The 11,844-nt window shown below is 36.7% G+C and overlaps 1 long non-coding RNA gene across 1 annotated transcript; it reads right to left on the bottom strand.

Annotated features, from left to right (window-relative positions):
- Positions 1-9,325: 9,325 nt before the first annotated feature.
- LOC113076113 (uncharacterized) lies at positions 9,326-11,494 on the bottom strand. Its single transcript, XR_003281108.1, has 3 exons — positions 11,342-11,494; positions 10,669-10,971; positions 9,326-9,477 (listed from the first exon to the last, which is right to left on the bottom strand). It is a non-coding gene; the product is annotated as an uncharacterized LOC113076113 (long non-coding RNA).
- Positions 11,495-11,844: the final 350 nt, after the last annotated feature.

Here is an 11,844-nt window from a genome sequence, read left to right on the forward strand (position 1 = left end):
GACACAGTGGCTAAGGGTGTAATGGACCAGACAGTCTCTGAAACACACACATTTTAAAACACTATGTTTTCTAGTCACGCATTACCAGACCTTTGACTAACACAAAAAGTCTGTGGATGTTCTGTCTAAGATTACATGTAAACGACTTCATGCAATACTTCAGTAAAATTGAAAAGAAAAAAATATGTAAATGTATTTTTGATCTGCACATTATTCGTCTAAACCACAATTAAAACTGCAGTGATGTGGAACAGACTTAATGGAATGGATACTGAAAAAAATTTCTGACACAAAATACAGGTCCTTCTCAAAAAAATTGCATATTGTGATAAAAGTTCATTATTTTCCATAATGTAATGATAAAAATTAAACTTTCATATATTTTAAGATTCATGCACACCAACTGAAATATTTCAGGTCTTTTATAGTTTTAATACTGATGATTTGGCATACAGCTCATGAAAACCCCAAATTCCTATCTCAAAAATTTACATATTTCCTCCGAACAATAAACATAAAAGTGTTTTTAATACAAAAAAAAAAAGTCAACCTTCAAATAATTATGTTCAGTTATGCACTCAATACTTGGTCGGGAATCCTTTTGCAGAAATGACTGCTTCAATGTGGCGAGGCATGGAGGCAATCAGCCTGTGGCACTGCTGAGGTGTTATGGAGGCCCAGGATGCTTCGATAGCGGCCTTAAGCTCATCCAGAGTGTTGGGTCTTGCGTCTCTCAACTTTCTCTTCACAATATCCCACAGATTCTCTATGGAGTTCAGGTCAGGAGAGTTGGCAGGCCAATTGAACACAGTAATACCATGGTCAGTAAACCATTTACCAGTGGTTTTGGCACTGTGAGCACTGTGAGCTTCATCTCCATAAAGCTTTTCAGCAGATGGAAGCATGAAGTGCTCCAAAATCTCCTGATAGCTAGCTGCATTGACCCTGCCCTTGATAAAACCAGTGGACCAACACCCAGCAGCTGACATGGCACCCCAGACCATCACTGACTGTGGGTACTTGACACTGGACTTCAGGCACTGGGACACTGGGAACAGCCTATTCGTTCAGAAATTTCTTTCTGTGTCTTACCCTCTCACTTGAGTGTGTCAATGATGGCCTTCTGGACAGCAGTCAGGTCGGCAGTCTTACCCATGATTGCGGTTTTGAGTAATGAACCAGGCTGGGAGTTTTTAAAAGCTTAATTAGTTGATTCAGATGATTAGGTTAATAGCTTGTTTAGAGAAGCCTTTTCATGATATGCTAATTTTTTGAGATAGGAATTTTGGGTTTTTCATGAGCTGTATGCCAAAATCATCAGTATTAAAACAATAAAAGACCTGAAATATTTCAGTTGGTGTGCAATGAATCTAAAATATATGAAAGTTTAATTTTTTATCATTACATTATGGAAAATAATGAACTTTTTTCACAATATGCTAATTTTTTGAGAAGGACCTGTAGGCATACTAACTCACTTATGGCTCGGCAGGGGTACTGAGAGAGGGGAGACATCAGGATGGATCCTGGGCTTCCTGCTGTTAACTGCCTCTCTTCAAACGCCTAAGAAAAGTGGGATACAAGAGGAACAAGAGATAATTGATACATTTAGGGTGAACTCCATTTTCTAAAAATGCTTTAGTATATGTCAAAAAATGTATTTCACATTTGTCAAAATGTTTTAGTATAATATTCAAAGTAAATATTTTTATACAGTAGGTAGTATTCATTTGTAGACACTACTGTTCAGAAGCACTGGGTCAATAGGATTTATTTTTTAAACAAAATATATTTCTTTTATTTAGGCAAAAGCACCATTAAATTGATTGAAAGTTGCAGTAAATAATAAATATATATATATATATATATATATATATATATAACAAAAACTTATATTTTGCTTCATTTCTGTTCTTTTGAACTTTCTATTCATGCCATTTTTTTTATTAATCCCAGTTCACAAGCCATTTTCAACAATGATAATAAGAAGAAATGTTAACTTTATTAATGGGATGTATTTACCAGTGTCTGTATCTCATCAGTGAGGTGATCAGAGAGTTATGTGCTGCTGGTGTCTATCTGCTGGAGCAGACACACACACACTTTGAGGATGGTCCCTCCATGGAGTTCTAGCCCTCAGCAGCGAAGAGAAACTGTGAGAGGGATACACACTAACGCTCATCTAAAACAGAGAGCATAACCCTTACGAAAGGAAAATATATTTACCAATATATTTCTTAAAATATATTGTGATATATTGTAATATATTATTTACCCTTTTTATTTTCTAATATTTTATATTTTTGAATACATTTAATAATATATTGATGATACATATATTATATAATATATTGCAAAATATACAAATGATTGCCGCTTTCAATATATTGCAATATATTGGAAAAAAATAAATATACATAAGAATATATGCTAATATATTACATGGTATTTTCCAATATACTGCAATATATTTTTGTTTCATAAGGGAATGGACAAACAAGTGTTCAAACTTATTAATTCATGCTTTGTGTGTGCATCTCACCTTTGCATGTCTTGGTTTGATCTCCAGCCCACCCACTTTGTGTAGACTCCAGTGGAAACTGAGGCAAGACTTGAAACTACCCAGAGATAAGGTTTCTGACCACTGTCACTCCCCCATCATATGAACCGGCATCTAAAATGAAAGACTCAACAAAACCTTTCCTGACAGCAAAAACATGGATGCATACAACAAAAATGAGCATGAGAAGGACAAAACTTCTGTTCATACGGATAGAGTCACTGAAAGAGTCCGTATCCTCAATGCTGTCAGGATGAACACCTTTATCATATCTTTTTAAAATAACAAATTGTTCCTCCTTATTTTTTGGGAAATCATTATTATAGTTTAAAATAAGAGGCATGTATGTAAGCATGTGATGTGTGTTTATGAGCACAGATATAGTGATGGTACTGGTGACAAGGGATGAATAAGAAATAAAGGAGTGAAAAGGTTGGATTTGCTGCATTGGGTAAGTAGTCATTTATTATTCATGTTGGGTGTCACGCAGAGATGCTCACAAGTCTCTGAGCTAGAGTCCAAGTCAAGTCTCAAGTCTCTGAGCTAGAGTCCAAGTCAAGTCTCAAGTCTCTGAGCTAGAGTCCAAGTCAAGTCTCAAGTCATTGAGCTAGAGTCCAAGTCAAGTCTCAAGTCTCTGAGCTAGAGTCCAAGTCAAGTCTCAAGTCTCTTTATTATATTAAGTCTCTGGTTATAATAAATGTTGCATCACGTACAGCGACCCATCCAAGCTGCTTAGAACACTGCATAGCTATATATAAGGAATTCAAAGCATGTAATATGTTATTATGACAACTCTATTTATTAGCATACAATATCAACTTTGATTTTGGTATATAATCAGTGTAAACAGGCTATTGCAACATGACAAAAACACCAAGAATGCTTTACTTTTAAGTTATTTTGCATTTATGGATTCAGTAATGGCCTTCTGTCTGTCCTGGCTGTAATAGCTGCACACCTCTTGTCTGGCTTAAGAATGAACAAAGCTACGCTGACTTATGTTATTCATAAAATACCTACTCACAAATAAACATCAAAAACAAAGCCGGCTGCAATGAATTCTGTGCAAAACAGCTTTTACTACAAACACTTCCACACAAGAACATTGTTTATCACACAAGAACATTTTAGAGAAAAAATTAGAAGTAGATAAAATTAGAATAAATAAAATGGAAATGTCTACATACTATTACTACTGTAAAACTTTGCAAATAGGACATCAGCCCCCTTCAAGTCAATGAACAATAACAAAGTGGGCTGCAATGAATATCTGTGCAAAACGTCATGGCTCCGCTCCTACCCAATGACAGAGGCACGCAGGTTTTTTTCCACTGGAGTACTCACGTGAAGGATGCGTGCACAACTAATAACTAATATCATCACGCTATAAAGGGTTGGCCTGCGCTGGGTGCGCCCCTCCCCCTATAACTGTTCTGTCTCGCGGAGGAGCTCATCTGTGTGCATCTGTGTGAAACACGCGCTCTGAAACACGCATAGGAAAAAAGAGCGACAGATAGAACGGCTCCCCTCCAGCCGTGGACTCGGCTCCCATCGTTTCATGTTTATGAGCCGTTCAAAAGAATCGGTTCGTTCGCGAACGTCACAACTCTAAACAGCGAGCTCATCTGACGTTTACTAAAAATTAACATTGTTCACGAGTCCCGGAGCTCGAGTCCGAGTCGAGTCTGAAGTCTTTCGAGGACGAGTCTCAAGTCGAGTCTGAAGTCACTGTTTGTGCGACTTAAGTCGCACTCGAGTCCGAGTCTCAAACTCGAGTCCCCATCTCTGGTGTCACGGAAATGGAAAATCACATCAAGCATACATGTTTGTCAGTATCTAAGTAGGGGGCATTTTACACAATATGTAAACATTTGGTTAAGAAGAAGAAGAAGAAGACTGTGCTGCTTTTCCGTTGTTCTTCTATGTAAACATGAACCTTTTGACTGTTGTGTTTGCATCTTTTGCATGGAAAATTACTCTAAAAGCATAATCTGCTGGCCTAAACCTTGCTGTTTTAAAGCAAAAGCATATTCTGCGTGAATGTGAATTAGAGACTTATCTTTTTAAAAGCTGAACTTAACCTTGAGCACTATGTTTTTAAAAGGCTGTGCCATGAGTGAGACTAAGCAAAATGCAAAAATGTGCAGTGTGAACAGTCCCTGTCTACTGCTATGTAATCGTCTGTAAATAACAATATTTTGAATGGGCTGTATGACTCCACAAGGCAGGAAATTAATTACAAATGACTTAAAAAATATAAAAAAATGGAAATCCATGTTTACCAAAGCTACACTATGTGGTCTACCTGTAAAAAGCTTATGCTTCTGTATCTTGTGTCTGAAGAGCTCCTCTGAGTTTGACCACACCCACTGCCACCCCTCCGACCAGTCCTGTCTCAGTTACCATGGCGACAGAGCTGTCAATCACAGAGAACTTGCCACGGATCTGAGGATGAGGCCCTCCCTCCCATTTCACCTGAACAACAAATATATGTTTATAGGAAAAAATTTGTTTCTGTGGTAACTAACCAATGGCTTAGTGTGTCTTATCCTTTCAACCCGTCGCATGCTTCCAAATGCCAGAGTAAGTTTACAGGGCTGCATACTGAATGGAGGGTAAACTTGCATGTTTAATTATCATTCTACTATTTTTTAATCGAAAGACATAGGGCAGATTGTAGTCCTTGACCACAAAATGTGAAACAAGGAAAAACACATGGCATAGAGAGAAATTATAGATGAAGAGATAAGCATGAGGTTCATGAGCTACAGCTAATGCTGATGAAACGGTTGATTCTTTGAGTCCAGATCACACTAGCACTACAGCAGAATTTTGACCTCAATCTAAACATAGGAGTATTTTTTTTATCTACAAGCTAGTTCTGTACTTTCACTTTGTGGTGAAATATTTGAAGACAATCTCTTACCTTATTATATTTCCGTTCTCCGTGTGACTGATGCTGGTTAACTGCTTGTCTTGTAGATGGACATGAAAGTGAATCAATGTAATTTTTTCCTACAGAGATGAACATATTGACTGACGAGTCATTAAAATATAACAACAACAACAACAAAACAGGCCAGATGAGAAATGGTAGAGAGGGATGAATTTCTCACTGAGATTTTTGGATGGTTGAATAAAATGACAGATTGTCTGGCCCATTACATCTACAAAACGCAGATTCACACACTGAGACACTGGAGCTGTCAACATCTTATAAAGGGCACGTAGTTCATAGCCTATGTAAATGTTAGTTTCATATGGTTTTGAAAACTATTTTCATGAAAAGTTATATGGTGTATCCATCAAGTAAAAAGTAATTGTGATATTTTTTTTCAATCATGCAAATATGTCAGGGTTGGTGTATCTTTCATTGTGGACTGGGGGCACATTCAGAGGAGGTCCTTTTTACTGAACAGGAAGTGAAATGATCAAACTGCACCCCCTTTTGGTCAAACCCAGACAACTACAACATAGCTTGTGCTAGACACAGATAACTGAGAGAGAGAGAGAGAGAGAGAGGAAGAGAGGGATGACATGAAAACATATGGTAATGTGATATTTAATTACATCAGAGTAATTTTTAGTAGAAGAAAGGAAGCCCAAACACTGAAAGAGGTAAAGCGTGTCCTTGTTAAATACAGGTGCTTCTCAATAAATTAAAATGTCAAGGAAAAGTTAATTCGCCGACACCAAAATGGTATTATACAGGTGTTAGTTTAACACACTAACACATTTTTTTAAATTTAGTTTAAAGTTAATTTATTTCAGTAATTCAATTCAAATTGTGAAACCCATGTGGTAAATAAATTCAATGCACACAGACTGAAGTAGTTTAAGTCTTTGGTTCTTTTAATTGTGATGACACAATTAAAAGAACCAAAGACTTAAACTACTTCAGTCTGTGTGCATTGAATTTATTTAATACACAAGTTTCACAATTTTAGTTGAATTACTGAAATAAATTAACTTTAAACTAAATGTAAAAAAATGTGTTAGTGTGTTAAACTAACACCTGTATAATACCATTTTGGTGTCGGCGCACTTACACACATCATGATTTGTAAAAATGTGTGTAAATAAATGAGCGCACAATCACTAGCATTCTCTCTGCATGTAATTTTTTTTCTCCTTTTTGCATGTGTTTTGCTTTAACCAATGATTTGCTTCATTAAATTGGTAAATATAATTTCTGCCTCTCTCTTTGACCAAAATAAGAAACATTTATGACCAAAAATCTAAGTTTTCTTCATGACTAAACGGTGCTCATCATATTCAATTAGAGATATGATGTAATGTTTAATTCTCAGAGATGGTTTTAGTATATTACAGATGGAATTCAGATTGTGAGGGTTTGGCATTGATCAAAGACATGGTTTCTAGAGCATCTATGTCAGGAGAGGAAAAACCCTCACACAACCCTAACACACACACACACACACACACACACTGAGGGCCCATGCATGCGGTTACTATGGAAACTGCCATAACACTTCCCCCTGCATATCACACATAATTGCATGGCAAATGAGAGCAGCAGAAAGAGATACAAAGATAGAAGAAGGTCTGGTGTAGGTGTAGGGGTGAAACAGATAGAAAGAGAAACACCTGGAGGTGAGAAAATCAAAAAATAAATAAATAAAGAGATGTCTGGGCAGGTGAAGGGAAAAGAGGAAAATAAGTGAATCATAAAAGAGTTTATGAGAGGACGTAACAGCAGGAGGGGGACAAAAAGAGAAAGAGAGAGGACAGGGAGGGCATTACTCTCCAGTCCACAGGGGTAGTGAGGATGAGTGCAGGAATAATGAAGGGATGAAGGTGAGGATGGGGAGAAGAGAAGAGAAGAGAAGAGAAGAGAAGAGAAGAGAAGAGAAGAGAAGAGAAGAGAAGAGAAGAGAAGAGAAGAGAAGAGAAGAGAAGAGAAGAGAAGAGAAGAGAAGAGACGCCACACGCTACCTGAACTCTGCTCTCCTCGCCTGCAGGAGTCTCATTTAACAGACCTGGAGAATTACCACACCTGAAGACCAACCACAGCACACATAAACACATTCATGTGAAAAAAAAAAACATTCATGACTGCAAGGCTTGCACTTTCCCCACTCAACGCACGAAGAGCTTAAGCAGCAGAGAAATTTCAAATTCAGAATGAATTCTGTCTTCACAGTTTTTTGTTGTTGTTTTTTTTTTTTTTTTTTTATAAAATACATCTCAGCTAGTTGGTTTTAATTAAGCCACAAAATGTCCACCGCATTATGGAGGATAAAAAAAAGCTTGTTTTAAAAATACATGCCTGTAACTTTTGTAAACTTTTCTTTCATGGATTAACGTCAATAAGATTTTCAATAAGAGTATAATATGCTCTCCTAGACTGCATTTATTTCATAAAAAATACAGTAAAATTAATAATATTGTTAAATATATGATTACAATATAAAACAACTGTTTTCTATTTTAATATATTTGAAAATGTAATTTATTTTTGTGATGACAAAGCTGAATTTGAAGCAGCCATTGATCCGGTCTTCAGTGTCACAAGGTCCTTAATAAACCATGAATTGCAGGCAAAGAAACATTTCTTATTTTATTTAGAAACCGGCTGTGCTGTTTACATTTATATATATATATATATATATATATATATATATATATATATATATATATATATATATATATATATATATATATATATATATTAAAAAAAAAGATATTTGGCTTTTTAATGTTTTTATGGAAAGCGTTAAAAAAAATAAATAAATAACTACTTATATATATATATATATATATATATATATATATATATATATTTATTTTTTTTTTTTTCTCCCATAAATGCATTCCACAAAAAAATTAAACAGCAAAAATATCTTTATGACAAAAAATGCCAACCTGCAACTTATACAGTAAGGTACTTCACAGATTCTGAACTGTCTTTACTGTCACTTTTGATCAACTCGATGCATCCTTCATTTCTTTTAAAAAATATAAAAAATTTAAACATTATTTATTATTGATTATTTTTTATTAAATAATTTTTTATATATATTTTCTGGTTATCTTCTGGTTCTGTAAATACACCATATGTCTGTGGGTAAATACAGAAAATAAAATCTATTATTATTAATAAGTGCACCTACATGAGTTTATTGTAATAATTCAGTAAGTATGACTCTTGAGTCACATTGTAACTGAGGACATTTCAATCCTGTTCTCCCACATGACCTGATAGTGATGTCGAGGGTGGCCTTGTTTCCGTCAGACTAAGTTCCTCCATGGTAAAACCCCTCTCTGGCTGCACCTCGACGTCACCAAAGAAACAGAAGGGAACCGGGGGCCCATCAAATATAACCATATGTGATGAGCCCAGAAGGAAAAAACAGTGTCACTGAGAGGCTAATGGAGTACAAAGCTCACGATAATGTCCTTGTTAAAGTCATTGCTGTCTTTCATTAGTGCTGAATGACAAAAGCAAAGCACTGATCCATCACATTGTCCTGTTAAATTCAAGAGTATGAGCATCTGCCCTGTACCAGAGAGCTCCGCTGCTCTCTATGTCCCTGACATACAGAGTCATACATCAGTGATCAGGAGCACTCAGTTTCACATTAATCTTCTGCTACTCCAAAACAGTTCATTATCTTAATAAATAGCCACCATAGGGCTGATAAATCACCCTTTATAGAGATATGACACTTGCCACAAATCATATGCACACACATACCCAGTTTTGCGTGCACACACACACACACACACACACACACACACACACACAAAGAGAGAAATAGTGTACTCTGAGAGGGCTGTCGTCTGACTGATGTTGCATCCCTCTGTTTCCACTGTGATGGTAACAACAATGTGACCCCGTGAAAGAGCCTCCATATGGACCCCTCTACAGAATCCAGCACCTGGAGACAGAGATCCTGAGAGACAAGAGACAGAAAGGGAATATTCATGTGGTTCATATATGGTAAAGGAAAAGCATAATGATTTACGAAAAAAATAAATAAACTCAAACTTAAAAGTAAGACACATAAACATAATATAAAATTATCTCATTTCAAGATACATTCCCCAAAAACACAAAATCTCATGCAATTCTTCTTCTTTTTGTTTCTTCTTCTTCTAAAGTTTAGATACTTTAGTGGCAAACAGCATCACAAATACTTCTCGTCTTTGATTGCTAGTGTATTTACATTGGTGTTGATATTATTAACTAAAACTATTTTTGCTAATTTAAGTAGAATACTTTTTTCTCTAACTTGAAAATAAAATTATAAACAAACATATAAATGTTGTATTGGAAATTAACTAAAAAGTTAAAAGGTTTTTTCTAAAAAGTTAAAAGTTGAAGTAGCCTACTAAAACTAAAACGGAACGAAAAAAATAAATAAATACAATTAAACATAAAAAGAAACTAAGATGACAAAAACTACAAAATTACTACAATTGAAATGAAAAACTGAAACTAATTCAAAATATTGATAAATACGGCAGTAATGTATAAATCACAGTTTGAATTGGAAAATTATGTGACGTTACTGAATGTTCTAAATCCCACATGTGGGACCGAACCGCACTGGTGGAACATCCACAAACTCTCGTGTGAATTTAAGCTTAAGTTTTACTAGCATCATTTGCTAGGATTCACATTTCTGCAATCCAAGTGCTGGCTTCATGTGCCGGACAGCTGTGCAAGTTATCGCTACATAAATCCTCTGTCAAACACAAACATGCATACACTCCATCAACTTGATGTTTACTGGCTAATGTACTAGACGGATTACACACACATAGAGAGTGAGTCTTGATTTTCTCAGTTCTTTAAATTAAAGCAGGAGAAATGAACAAATTTATCCTATTTTAATTTGTCAGTGCAGTGGAGAGGAAGCCCTAAGGGAGGGGGGCAGAGAGAGAAGGAGAGTTGGGAGGAGAGGTCTCCGTGTGTGACTAGGAGTAGATCACTTATTCCTCATGCTCAATATGCCCTGAAGTAAACAATTAGAGCAGGCAGATAAATGAAAGTGCTACCGGAGAAACTGAATATTGAAGAAATCAGTGGAGTGTAAATGAAGAATACAAATTCAGAGATGGAGAGGGTGAAAATGCTGCACCTGGCATGTGTGTGACGTGTAGAGAGAGCTGAGAGCAGTCTGTGACTAACACAAGATTTCTCTCCTCCAGCAGAGACTCGTCGCACTGAAGATGGTGTGATTCGGAGAACAAGTTTGCAGGAGAATTTGCAGTTATGCTCCTGCAAGTGTATAAATGTGTATCAAAGATATAATTTGTCTTAGCGCAAGTGTTTGGTGGGTCCTGCATGCCCAGAGAGCAAAGGGAAGGTCTATCCTGTCCCCCACACAACAATCGCCCTTCTGGGAAATCAGCTGCAATCGGGCAGGCCTCACGACCATCACCTGTACACAAACAGTGAAAGAAATATATGAGAATTTACAGCCTATATGTGTGTGTACAGATTTTTCTACACTGGTGGGGACTTATACCTGAATACACACAAACTCATGGGGACTTTTGTCACCGTGGGGACCTAAATTGAGGTCCCCATGGGTACAGAAGCTTATAAATCATACAGAATGTGTTTTTTTTTTAGATTGAAAAATGCACAAAGTTTTCTGTTTGGGGTAGGTTTAGGTGTAGGGTTGGTGTAGGGCGATATAAAATTCAGTTTGTAATGTATGGAGAGTCCCTACAAGGATAGAACCAGACTGTGAGTGTGTGTGTGTGTGTGTGTGTGTGTGCGCGCGTGTGTGTGTGTGCAAATATTACCTTCCCGACTACTTTGTGCAGGATGTTTTTGGAGTCTGAAAGCTGGATTTCAGCCAGGCCCCTCCTCTTTCCTGCTATCTCCACCCCTTTTACTGTAACTGTGGCAATTTTTTTGTAATCAGACACTTCCCACATCAGAGAACCACTTCCTCCTTCCACCTAGCAACACGGATTCTGTTTGATCAAACGGTCATTATGCTTCAACATACACAGATAACGATATTGTTTTTAATGGTACCTGATAACTCCAATATAGCAGAACATGTTTTCAGACACAAACTCTAGGTAAATATCACTTTAAGAAGGCTGGGAAATCCCAAACTGATGTAGCTGATGCTGATCAGCTGAATAGCCAGCCAAACCACAAAGCAGCTCCTCAGCGTTCTGAAGGTCTGACAGGAATATTTATGCCTGCCTGAAGGATGATTTCCCTTGGAGGCAGTTAGGCCTTTTTTGTCCCATTAATCTAATGGATGATCCTTATATGTGAGCACAGATCGACA

This window comes from Carassius auratus, unplaced genomic scaffold (genome assembly GCF_003368295.1).
Source record: "Carassius auratus strain Wakin unplaced genomic scaffold, ASM336829v1 scaf_tig00018874, whole genome shotgun sequence".
Taxonomy (NCBI): Eukaryota; Metazoa; Chordata; class Actinopteri; order Cypriniformes; family Cyprinidae; genus Carassius; species Carassius auratus.